At 46.9% G+C, this 13,480-nt stretch overlaps 1 long non-coding RNA gene across 2 annotated transcripts; it reads left to right on the top strand.

The window, feature by feature from the left end:
• The first annotated feature begins 489 nt into the window (after positions 1-489).
• Positions 490-6,696, top strand: LOC135258343 (uncharacterized). 2 transcript variants are annotated; one of them, XR_010330991.1, is made up of 3 exons: positions 490-3,938; positions 4,617-4,863; positions 5,212-6,696. It is a non-coding gene; the product is annotated as an uncharacterized LOC135258343 (long non-coding RNA). The 2 variants fall into 2 exon arrangements; XR_010330957.1 differs by having other exon boundaries at positions 490-4,863.
• The last annotated feature ends 6,784 nt before the right edge of the window (positions 6,697-13,480 follow it).

Below are 13,480 nucleotides of genomic sequence, written 5' to 3'. Positions count from 1 at the left end.
GGGGGGTTGTGGGAGAGAGGGAGAGAGAGTGGGGGGGGGGTGGGGGTTGTGGGAGAGGGAGAGAGAGTGGGGGGTGTTGTGGGGAGAGAGGAGAGAGAGAGGTGGGGGGGGTGATTACTGCTGTTAATCAGATAAGCCTTTATGTTACAGCTAACTGGTAAAGTCAGTTGCTTTTCTTTCTTGAAGGGGAGTGGAGGTCGGAAGGTCTTGTTTTTGTCATGCCCCCCCTCCCCCCCCCACCCCACCCTCCCAATTTTCCAGCTGCATCAGCTTTGTTGTTGAGCTGAGTGAGGTATAGCCAGGACTCAAACCTGTGGCCCTACACTGGAAAACAGGGCAAGACCCCTCACCCTCCAACACTGCACACCAGACCCCCCCCCACTACCCCCCCCCCACCCCTCCACGTGTCCCGGCCCAACATTCCAGAGAGCATGTGAGACAGAGACCCCCCCCCCACCCTCTGTCCGCACCCAGGCCAGCCTGGTCATGTGAAACCCCCACCCCACTAAATTAGCCCAATCAGCTGCTACTACTACCACTACAGCATGCACTACAGCTGCTACTATTACTGCTACTACTACTGCTAGTACTGCTACTGCTCAGGGAGAGCAGGGAAATAACATTTTTTTTATAATTGGGTCAATTCTGAAAATATTACAAGAGATAGAGTAATCATTTTTTTAATGAAAACAACCTACATCCCTTGGCTATGATTACACGCCACAATGAAATTTCTGGGACACACCCTTCACTAGCAATCTGACTGAAAGTACAGAGGGTGAAATGTTACATTTAACCCCGAGGTTGGGGCGCATCAAAGAAGGATACTATTTGCTTTTCCTGTTGGTAAACAGTTCCAAGTGACAGTTGTATTTCAAGGCTATTACAAGTGCTTAAACAGAAAGAAATGGTTTTCTGTTGTTGTACTGTCATTCAGGGCACTGCGGTGATATCGGTGCGTAGGGTTCCAGGCACCGGCTCGACCATCTCTGGAGGAAGTGGAAACAATCAAAAATAGCGCTCATGACACAATAGGCCTTCGTCCCATGTGTGTGTCCCTGAAGCATCCTGGGTGGGAGGGGAGGTGTGTCATCGTCGCCATGTGAACGGGGTAATGTGACACACTGACACACAGAGTGGGCGGGGCCTGTTCTCAGGTGATGAACTGGCGACAGTTAAAGGGACAGGGTTCAATTTGTGGCCAGAAAATCTGATTAAAAGTCATTTTTTTCAGGACTAATTGGGTAATATACACATACACAAAACCCCTCTGGAGACCCGATGTCTCTGTACAAGCAGTTTTGGTAGTCACTTGAATTGTCTGTTTGCTTCAAACTACAAACCCCAGAATGCCACTATAAAGCTTCCCCTCAGCAGCCCTCAGGGCCCCTCTGTGTTCGCCTCAGCTGTGACCCCAGCGGCCATGGCGGTCAGAGACATGGTCACATGGTCACCCAGATAAGCGCCTCCCTCTGGGCGGGGCCAGGCAGAGCAGGCTGGACTGACCGTTACGCTTGGCCGCTTCTCAGAACGCGGGCGTTTTAAGCTCCGCCCCACGACGGAAAGATGGCATCAACACGACCGCGCCTAAGGAGGGCTGGTGTCACTGGACCTGTGGGGGCTCCCTGAGAGGCTCTGAGAAGCTTTGGACATTTTGGCTTTTTAAGGTTTTGAAAGCCGGTTTGTTTCTGTCACGCTTATCGAGGGCTATGAAAGGTGGGGGGGTCACTACTGCCCTGAGCCCCAACTGAACCCCAGCTGAACCCCAAGCCCTGAACCCCAGCTGAAGAGGACTCTCCCGTGTGCCGTTACGTGGAGAAAAAAAAATCTAAAAGCGCACAATCGCGGTCTCGTGGGGTAGACAAAGTGATGATGTGAGCTCTGGGTTTTAGAGTTATGACCCGACAACCCGCTGCTGAGCTAACAGTCAAAACAGCAAAAAGGTGAAAAATTCTGCCCCTGAAACAAGCCTTAGAGGGGCGAAGCGGAGCGCTTTTTGGGGAACGGGGTGTGACCTTTGACCTCCGGCAGATCCTGATGACCCTTCCCTCGTGTGCGAGTGGCAGTTGGGCTTGCACGCGCTCAGTTGGGGACTTCGCTTGGCGGTGTGCGAGTTCCGCACTGCTGGCAACACAAACAGAACCCGAGGAGGTGCTGATGACAGGAGCCGCTGCTCCCCCAGGGGAGCGCCCCCCCCCACTCTGCACACCCCCCACTCCACTGATGCATCATGGGATAGCTTTCCGCTGGCTGCTGAGATCGTGGGTAATAAATCTAGGAGAGGGCTGGGAGTGTGTGTGTGTTTGAGTGTGTGTGCGTGTGTGTGTGCATGTGTGTGAGTTTGAGGTGTGTGTGTGTGTGTGTGTGTGTGTGTGTGTGTGTGTGAGTGTGTGTGTGTGTGTGTGTGCGTGTGTCTGTGTGTGCGTGTGTGTGTTTGTGTGTATGTGCGTGTATATGTGCATGTACGTGTGCGCGCGTGTGTGCCTATGTGTGTGAGTTTATGTGTGTTTGTGTGTATGTGTATATGTGTGTGTGTGTGTGCGCGTGTATATGTGCATGTTTGTGTGTGTGCGTGTGCGTGCGTGAGTGTGAGTGTGTGTGTGTGCGTGCGTGTGTGTGTGTGTCAGTGAGTGTGTGTGTGTGTGTGCATGCGTGTGTGTGTGTGCGTGTGTGTGTGTGCGTGCGTGTGTGTGTGTGTCAGTGAGTGTGTGTGTGTGTGTGCATGCGTGTGTGTGTGTGCGTGCGTGTGTGTGTTTGTGTGTATGTGTGTGCGTGTATATGTACGTGTATGTGTGTGCGCGTGAGTGTGTGTGTGTGTGCCTGTGTGTGTGTGAGTTTATGTGTGTTTGTGTGTATGTGTATATGTGTGTGTGTGTGTGCGCGCGTGTATATGTGCATGTATGTGTGTGCGTGAGTGTGTGCATGTGTGTGTGTGTGAGTCAGTGTGTTTGTATGTATGTGTGTGAGTCAGTGTGTGTGTGTGTGTGTGTGTGTGTGCATGTGTGTGTGTGTGATGCACAGTGCTGTTAATGAATCCTCCCCTCGGCCGGCTAAGCAGCCCAGTGTGGGGGGAGCCTTCGTCAGCACAAACACTGTTTCCTGCTCCCCGCAGCGCCCCCCCCCCCCCCAAAACACACGCCACCGGGCCTGCTCCGTCGCCATGGCGAAGGGGGGGTGGTGTAATTAGGGGGGAGGGAGTGGAGCAGAGGCCATGAGAGTGGCTGCAGCCGGGCGGTGCTTCCAGATGACCATGATATCTGACAGCTCTGCGGAGAGTCCCTCTCTCTCTCCTTCTATCTCTCTTTCCCTCACTCCTTTCTTCTCTCTCTTACATTCTCTCTCTCTCTCGCTCTCTCTCTCTCTCTTACATTCTCTCTCTCTCTCTCATTCTCTTTCTCTCTCTGTAACTGAAATGTCAGCTGCCTGCTGTAATCAAATTAGATAAATGTCAGGCCTGGGGGAGGGCCTGGATCGAACACACACACACACACACACACACACACACACACCCAACACACACACACACACACACACACACACTGACTCACACACATACATACAAACACACTGACTCACACACACACACACTCTCCAGCAGCACAATGATTAAGGTCAGCAGTGAATCCAACACAAACTCCACCCCCCCCCCAAATGGACAACGTGAAGGCTGCCTGAATCCTGAATCCACCTGAATCCTGAATCCTGAATCCTGAATCCACCTGAATACACCTGAATCCACCTGAATCCTGAATCCTGAATCCTGAATCCTGAATCCTGAATCCTGAATCCTGAATCCACCTGAATCCTGCATCCACCTGAATCCTGAATCCACCTGAATCCTGAATCCTGAATCCTGAATCCACCTGAATCCTGCATCCACCTGAATCCTGAATCCACCTGAAGCCTGAATCCACCTGAATCCTGAATCCTGAATCTAGGTAAATCCTGAACCCTGCTCCTTGCCCTGATCCTAATAACCCTCTGATTTATGTATCTCATTGTGCGACCCCCCGCCCTGCCTAACGCGCTCACACGTCCGCCAGAGCAGACTGAATCTCGCCACCCCCCCCCGTGACAGTGGGGCAGCGGTTCTAGCCCGGGTGTGAGTGCAGGCTGTTTAGACACCGAGGGCCCCAGCTCTCTGTGAAGTCTGTCAGCTCTGCTCCAACGGCGGCACTTTCTGTTCAGCACCCGCACAATTACTACAACATGAGCAGCGAGTGTCCAAAATGGAAACAATGTGTTTTTCAGTTGCTGTAACCCGATGCTTATTTCTAAATTATGTGAGGATGTGTTTGTTCAGATCCTGGACCACAAGAGTAAAAAAAAAAATAGTAATACTTATTTTTATATACCGCTATACTGTCCTATAATGCTGGGCAGGATTCTCAAAAAATACTTTTAAAAATTAATTTTACTGTCAATGTTTCCACAGCAGCTTCAGCCTCTCATCATTACCGTCCAGAATAAACAGGAAGTCACTTTTCCCACCCAGAAATGCACGCAGACTGCTCCTGACACGACACCGGTACAGTCTGTACTGCCCGGGACCGCACCATTCCCTAAAAAAACTTCACTTCCTGTCATGTGACAGGACGTTGTGCCCGTTGTTTCAGGAAATGTTGCGGGCGGGAGGAAGTGCTGGTTGTGTGGGAAAGCTTGAGGAGGCTGGTCTCTGCTTCAGGCCCTGAGCCAAACCCACACTGCGTCTCATCGAGAAAGACTTTTACTTTCAGTCGACAGATCCCCAACTCCACCATCAGGTATCGACTTAAAGAGCAACTACCAAAGGAAACCATGCAGGAGAAAAGCAGTTTCATCTTTTCTTTTTTCTTGTACAAATATCTAAAACAAGCAGCAGAGGTGATTATTATTATTATTATTGTTATACTTATTATTATTATTATTATTATTATTATTATTATACTTATTATTATTCTACTTCTTTTTCATCCTACTTATTATTATTATTATTGTTATTCTACTTCTTTTTCTTCCTATTTTATTATTATTATTATTATTATACTTATTATTATTATACTTCTTTTTCTTCCTACTTATTATACTTATACGTATTATTATTATTATTATTATTATTATGATGAAAAATGAGTTCCACACCTTTGGGTAATGATGGGCCCCCCACTAACCCTGGAGACTGGTGAAAGCTGAACCGGGCCTGAACTTCGACCTTTGACCTTGGCTCCACAGTCCCTGTTCCATTCAGAGGGGGCGGGGGGATTCCACTGGTGGGCAGACCCAGACAGGAATTCCAGGGCCAGCCAATGGTGATGGCGACGGCGAGCTTGTGTTTGCCTGTCGCCGTTGTGCTTGTGTTTTTGAAGTTTAGCTCTGGGGCAGACAGTGAACAGAAAAGAGATCACACTGAACCACAGAGAGAGATGTAACACAAGATACACACAGACACAACAACAGAGAGATGTGCACACAAATACCAGACAAATGCACACTTTCAGTGCAAAATATTTCATTAATCATCAAACTCATGTTTACAAATGCAGGGTTTCCATAATTTGTGCCAGTACTGTATATACCAGCCAACTATATTGTACATCATCAAAAGGAGAAATTTTGGCAGCACTGATACCTCAGAAGGTGACACAGTGAGAAGATATCTCACACACAGGTGATTCTGGGGGGGGGGGGGTGGTGGTGGGGGGGGCAGGGTAAAGGTTTCCCTTCTCATTTCTGCTCCTCCCCCCTTCCCCGGTAAGCACAAGTGGGAGATTCCTTGAACCACCCCCTGGTGGTGCCCACTTCTGAGTGTGAGCGGGGTTTCCCAAAATGCAGTGGGGGGGGCTTTTACCAGAATGCACTGCAGAGCGGGCACTCTGATCTTAATCAGACAGATTGTAGATGAACAGAGAGGAAATTTCACTGACATCATCTGGGGGGACACCACACCACAGATCTCTCTCGCTGTCTCAAATTCTAATTCTAATTCTAATTCTAATGTGCTTTATTTGCATGACAAGTAAATTTGTGTTGCAAAAGCAATGGGATATACAAAATGACAAACAGACCCCTACAACCAGAACGAGGGAAAAAAAGTATAGATACGCACACACACACACACACACACACACACACACACACGCACAAATGCACACATACACACACACACACCCAGGTTAAAATATATTCATATCATAATACAACAATTTATGAACTTGCCACAATTAATAATGAACACATATGATATTGTGTATAATAGCAGGCAGAGACATACTGGGCTGCCACCTCTATTGTGCTATCCTCTTCCGCCAGAAGAATGTTTTATTTATTTTGTTCCGATAGGTATTCAAATTACTTGAGACAGGAAACAGGAAGTGCGCCTCTGTTTCCACCTCAGCCAATTAGCTCATTTGGCCAGGGTATTTGATGTGAACAAAACCTGCATTCACACCGGCCCTCCAGGATCAGAATGGCCCACCCCCTATTCTCACGGACGAGCTGCTCGTGCACTGTGATGGGACAGTACAGACAGATCGCAAGTACCCGACTGACCAGAAGAGGTGCTGTTGAGCAATGAGATGGGAACACTGACTATTATTTAATACCACTGAGAGGTGTCTAGTGTGTAGTGTTATAACAGGTGTCTAGTGTGTAGTGTGTACTCAGTACGTGTACTCTGTGCAATGACAATAAAGTTGAATCTAATCTAATCTAATCTAATGCAAGGTGTGTAGTGTGTAGTGTGTAATGTGAGGTTTGTAGTGTGTAACATCACTGAGAGTGCAGTGTGTAGTGTTATAAGAGGTGTCTAGTGTGTAGTGTGTAATGCCAGGTATGTGGTGTGTAGTGTGTAATGCGAGGTGTGTAGTGTTATAAGAGGTGTGTGGTGTGTAACATCACTGAGAGGTGTCTTGTGTGTAATGTGAGGTGTGTAATGTGTAACATCACTGAGAGGTGTGTAGTGTATAATGTGAGGTGTGTAGTGTGTAACATCACTGAGAGGTGTGTAGTGTGTAACATCACTGAGAGGTGTGTAGTGTGTAATGTGACGTGTGTAGTGTGTAACATCACTGAGAGGTGTGTAGTGTGTAATGTGACGTGTGTAGTGTGTAGTGTGTAATGTGAGGTGTGTAGTGTGTAGTGTGTAATGTGAGGTGTGTAGTGTATCTATGAGGAGACCAGGCTCAGATTATGTCACTTTCTTTCACAGGGGTTTAACCCAGAAGAATCACCTGCTAATCTTTATAATACTATTATCTGTGTGTGTGTGTGTGTGTGTGTATATATGTGCATGCATGCGTGCGTGCGTGCGTGCATTTATGTGTGTGTGTGTGTGTGTGTGTGTGTGTTGTGGGATGACCTTAATCCCAGACTTCCTTTTAGACACCCATTTTAGTCGGTCCCACTGAAAGTGCTCTGTTGATATCTGCTCAGGTTCAGCAGCTGTATGTCTTTATTTAAAAAAGAAGAAACCCAGGAACTCACACCCCTAAACCTCGGGTCCTCTAAACCTCAGACCCTCTAAACCTCCGACCATCATCTTGTGTTCTTGTGCTTCTTAAAATGAGGATGTCTTTTTTAATGAAGATGCTGCCCCCCCCCACACACACACACACTCACACACACACAGTCAAACACACTCGCACACACACACGCACAGTGCACAAACACACACACACACACAGTGCATACACACACACACTCACAATCAGTGCATACACATATAGTGCACACACACACACACACACACGCACAGTGCACACACACACACACACACACAGTGCATACACACACACACTCACAATCAGTGCATACACATATAGTGCACACACACGCACACACAGTGCAGGGATCAGACTAAAATTAGCTCAGTCTTGCCCTTTGCCCGAGAGGGGGAGGGAGGGACAGAAGGGGAAAGAGAGAGGGGGAGAAAGAGAAAGAAGGAGAGAGGGAGAGGGTCAGTGGAGGGGGAAGCGTCCATATCTGGGTGTTCTCCATCTCTGTTTGTAATGAGAGAAAATGGCTGCAGAAGGGAAGGGAGAAGAGGCGAGTGACGAGAGTGTGCGATTAGTCGGGTCTGATGAGCAGAGTTTAATTAAAACCCTTCTCTCATTATGTCCAAGAGCAGCTAATGACTCTCACTAGGGTTAACAGCCCTGCAATGCTCCACGCTCCTCGAATCAGCAGCTCGGCTGGGTCACACACACACACACACACACACACCTACACACACTCTCATGCACACTCACACACACACACACACACACACACTCTCATACACACTCACACACACACACACACACACACACACTCTCATACACACTCACACACACACACACACACACACACTCACACACACACACACACTCTCACACACACACACACACACACACACACACACACACCTACACACACTCTCATACACACTCACACTCACACACACACACACTCAACACACCTACACACACTCTCATACACACTCACACACACATACACACACTCTCATACACACTCACACACACACACACACGCACACTCACACACACCTACACACACTCTCATCACACACTCTCACACACACACACACACACTCTCATCACACACTCACACACACCTACACACACTCTCATACACACTCACCCACACACACACACACACACTCACACACACACACACTCTCTCTCTCTCACACACACTCACACACTCACTCTCTCTCTCACACACACACACACACACTCTCTCACACACACACACACACACACGCACACACACATTTCCAGAGAAGAGATAACACGGTGTAAAGTGAGTGTCTATAGAGGAGTATCATGTGAGCTCGCTGTACAGATGTCCGAATTGTCCCTGGTTCCCCTGCAATGAAAGCCAGACTGTTCTCCTAGAATCACCGAGCAATCAGCAGAACCAGAGCATCAGACACTACGAGCTCCGGACCTCGGCCTTACAGGACAAGAGCGAAACGTGGACATCAGACAGAAACACCAGAAAGACAAAAAGAGGCCGTTTGTGAGACAGAGCACAACGGTGCCCACAGCACTGTTTACGCTTCCAAAACAAACCTGGGCCTCGCATAAACAGTGCACACACGGCCGTTTCCCCTCACGTTCCTCTGCTCTCTGCTCATAACTAAGAGAGACGGGTTCTGTAGAGCAGACAGAGGAAACCCAATTCAGCCAGACATCATCAGTAAACATCAATGAGAATCATTAACACCCAACTACCCAACTATACTATCTATATAAGCATCACTGCCAAAACAAGGGCATGGGTTACAGAGGTTACATCAACATTTTATACGTTATTATTATTATTATTATTATTATTGTTATTACTACTACTACTACTACCACTACTAGTATTATTATTATTATTATTATTATTATAAACAAATGCGATCAAGAGAAGGATAGTGTGATAATGTGCTAACAGAGTAAAAGTTATGACAGCAGAATTTGTGTGTGTGACCAGCGCTTTGGTGTTACGCATGGCGAACATCAGAACATCGTGTCTGTCGAGCCTCGTGTCCAATCAGAGAAGAATGTTAAAGTCGGGAGAAAGAGTCATGTGCTTAGGACAGTGCGTATTACAGGAGTTCCAGTTAATGGAGCACAATGAATCACATTCACAAAAAAAAAGGCTCATTTAGACGCAGCCGAACATAATGGTGTTGGGGTGGAGAAGGATCCACGAGCCCTGATTTCCACGCAATGTCTGACATTTAGACAGCTGTGATTTTTTTTTTAAGCGTGGTGAGCTCACGTATAATAACTGCACTAGGTAAGCAATTTATATATTCCAGCTGACTCAAATCACAGATCGCTGGAAAACCCTTCAGCTCAGGGAGCTGCATGGACACCCTCCCAGCGGCAGTGAGAGGGTCTGTGTGAGACTCTGAGCTGGGTCGCTAAGGGCAGGCAGGTGGGTGGATACAGGAGGCATTAGAGAGGGAATTGCCAAGAAAATGAATAAAAACTAATATGGGGATCACCCTGTGTGTGGGGGCGGGGCAGTTCTTGGACACCTAGGGGTGTAGGTGTGGAAAGCACTATGACTGTAGCAGAACTTTTTATAACCACTGAAGATGATGCAAAACACGTACGTTTTGTTCCACGTTGATTACATTCTTAGTTGTGGGGTATTTATTAGGATTCCCCTTAACCCTTTGAAGAGTAGTATTTTTGGAATGTTTTTTCTTTTTAAGTCGGTGTTCTAGAACTCCTTTACTTTCACTTACCAGCAGTGATTGTGACATCATCATTGGAATGTTCAAGTTCAGAACATTCAAATCACATGTTTGTGATCTCACAACTTTAAGATCAGTATTTCTGCATTTCCCAAACATTCAATAATTGTGTATAGCAGGGCACAGTGGTGTATAAGTAATGTTATGTGTGCTGTTGTAAAATGCACACATGTAGCCCGTGTTATATTTCCATGTTCCGGGTCACGTGTGTCTGGTCCTCCTTTGTCATTGCGGTTTAGTGGAATTCTGGATCTCACGTCAGAACACCATAGACTTCACCCCCACAAGAAAATTCCCAGGGCTACATCAGCTCTATAGAGCTTAGGGACAAAATGTGTGTGCTCTGTTAGAGTTAAGACTGCTCTATCAGTTTATTATGTTACACTGAACATTTTGCTCTGGAGGAGGGAGGGGGAGGGAGGGGGGGGGTGTGCTGGGGTTCACTGAGTCTGTTGAGTAAGAAGACTGAGAGAATCACTTCTGACAAACGTGTTCCCAGCCGGCTCAGCGTGTAATAACAGCGTGAAATTTCCCCCTGTGTGTCGCAACCGAGCAGATAGAGGAAGCAGAAACTGTGCTTTTCTGTGCTTTGGCACTGCTGCCTTCAACCATGACCCCCGCAGCCACCCCCCACTGCTGCCACCCCAGACCCTCGCCCCCATCACCACCCCCACCGCCACCAACCTCTCAGCGTTTGCACTGATGGAGTTTGTGTTGACCCTGTGAAGTACTCTCGATGCTAACCCCTACATACCCCCCCCCCCCAGCACACACACACACACATACACACGCACATGCACACGCACACACACACTACACGCACACACACGCACACACACACTACACGCACACACTACACGCACTACACGCACACACGTATGCACTCCTCTGTGAGGTAAGGAACCCAGTCAGTGATACCTACGGTCACAGGAAATAATACAGAAATTCAACATTAAGGGATAACGCACTGGCTTTTGGGGGTGCAGTTTTCCTGTGTGTTTTTCCCCAAAAACCAGGGTCACACTTCTGCCCCCAAAACCAGGGTTGTGTTCATGCCTCCTCTGTCTCCCCACCCAGCACAAAACTGATCCCAGAAGGATGATATCACTGTAGATTGAATCTGACCCCAGATCAGTACAGACAGGTGAGAATCTCAGATCTGCACAGACTGAAGCTGACCCCAGATCAGTACAGACAGGTGAGTATCTCAGATCTGCACAGACTGAAGCTGACCCCAGAATCAGTTGTCATACATTTTGCAGTGGCCTTATGGGAGATTATCATAGCTCTGAGAGTGTGAGAATGTGAAATCCCCCCCTCCCCCCTCCCCCCGGGCCAGAAAGACGTGGGTTTGGGAGTGACTCAGGCGAACCCAGACTGATACCACCCTGTGACACTGTCACACTCCGGTCCCGATTACAACAAGTGTGGAAATGTGGCCACTGACTCATGCCTACTCCCTCTCAGAAAGCAGAACTGAGGGGGAAGACCACCAGCGCCTCCTGCTGGTGAAATACGCAAGTGCAAGAACATCATACTTCTTACAAATATGGCTGTGGCTTAAATTGTGCTTTAGGACTCAAATTAGGGTTCAGAAAACGGTAAGTCTGAGTGTTGAGGCAAGTTTACGGTTGTGTTCAGCAGCCTGAAGAAAGGTTGGTTTGTTTTTGATTTTGAATGAGCCTAAAATTTTCTCTAGTAGCATGGGTACCTATGACCATAAAAAGATATTTGATAAATGCATATTTTTTTCAGGGAAAACTTTAGTTTCTAATGACCTCAAACATGTTCTTTTGCATTTGTCTTATTGAATTCATGATATTTACATTGTTCTTCAACAATTTAAAATGAGCATTTAGATTTTTGCAAATACACCTATGGCTTCAATTATGCTTTTGGGCTCAAATTCGGGTTCAGCTAGGATTACATTTTGGAACATGGTAACTGTTAGAGTTAAGCCTGGATCAGGGTTACGTTCAGGAGCTTGGGAAAGTGTAAGGAAAAAGGGTTTTTCCTTAATTTGTGATGGTTCATTATGTCACTTTTGGGAAGCAAGAACTTGGCCATAAGCATTTTAACATTTTCAGAGAAAGGCGTGAATCTGGGTGACTGCAGTAAAGCTTTATACATCCGCCAGACTCCGCTCAACCCAGTGATCAATGGTAAAACCCAGATCACTAAGCACAAAACCAGTTGCCCTATCACAATCCATTTAACTGGAGTCACGAAACATACATCAAATCTGACAAGGGCACTCCTACACTGCATTCATAATTACCACTAATAACAGTGCATAACAAAAAAACAAGAACCATTTCCCCATTCGTGACATGCAAATTAACCCTGATGATGTTGACAGCATTTTGTATCGACAGAATAGTGTACGTGACATTTTAAAAGTGGTATTACAGATAAAATTTTGTTTAATGATTTAATATTTTCATTTATATTGACCCACTTATTTGCTCATGCCATTCTGTCGCCCATTTTTGTGGAATTTTTTTTGCACGAGTCTGAGCTAACATTAACTACCCTTCGGACTAAGTAGTGTTCTTTACTGCAGTCACCTATGGCCTTCATCTGTTGGAAAACTGGAATCTCAAATTTGGCTGCTTCTGGTTTGGAAGGTGCCATTTGTGCGAGTTGCTTTGAACCGGTTTCAAACGTAGTCATTGAGTGCAGGCTTTCAACATTCAGTATACTGAATTAGCACCAATATTCAAATTCAAAGTGCTTTACTGGCATGACAAAATTTGCATTTTGAATATCCATTTGAGACAAAGTGTGTGTGTGTGTGTGTGTGTGAATGTGTGTGCGAGAGAGAGAGAGAGCGCGCAGAAGTGAGGATTGGAGAAGAGAACAAATAAATGCCTGATTAAAAAAACGTTGTTATCATGCTTAAACTGCCACATTGGTTGTGATTATGCTCTCTGTTCTATTATGTAACCCGTGGCATCAGGTAAACTGTGACAGTTTACAGCTGTTGGGGATAGAACTGTAATGAGGAAGCTGTAGTTCCATAGCGTATAAAACCAGAGACTGTAAAGAGCGTGGTAAGCGCTAAGGGAACTCATACAGGCTGTGTCCCAAACCGCATACTTCCATGCTCCGAGTGCGCATAGCGAGCATGCCTCCATCTTGGAGTGCGAGTCCAAACCGAAGTTCGGTAGTGTGGAGCATGGAAGTATTCGGTTTGGGACACAGCCACAGCTTTGTTTGACCAGCTTGTCAAGCCAACCACTTCCG

Source organism: Anguilla rostrata, chromosome 1 (genome assembly GCF_018555375.3).
Source record: "Anguilla rostrata isolate EN2019 chromosome 1, ASM1855537v3, whole genome shotgun sequence".
NCBI classification, from domain to species: Eukaryota; Metazoa; Chordata; class Actinopteri; order Anguilliformes; family Anguillidae; genus Anguilla; species Anguilla rostrata.
This window is presented reverse-complemented; position numbering and strand designations above follow the sequence as displayed.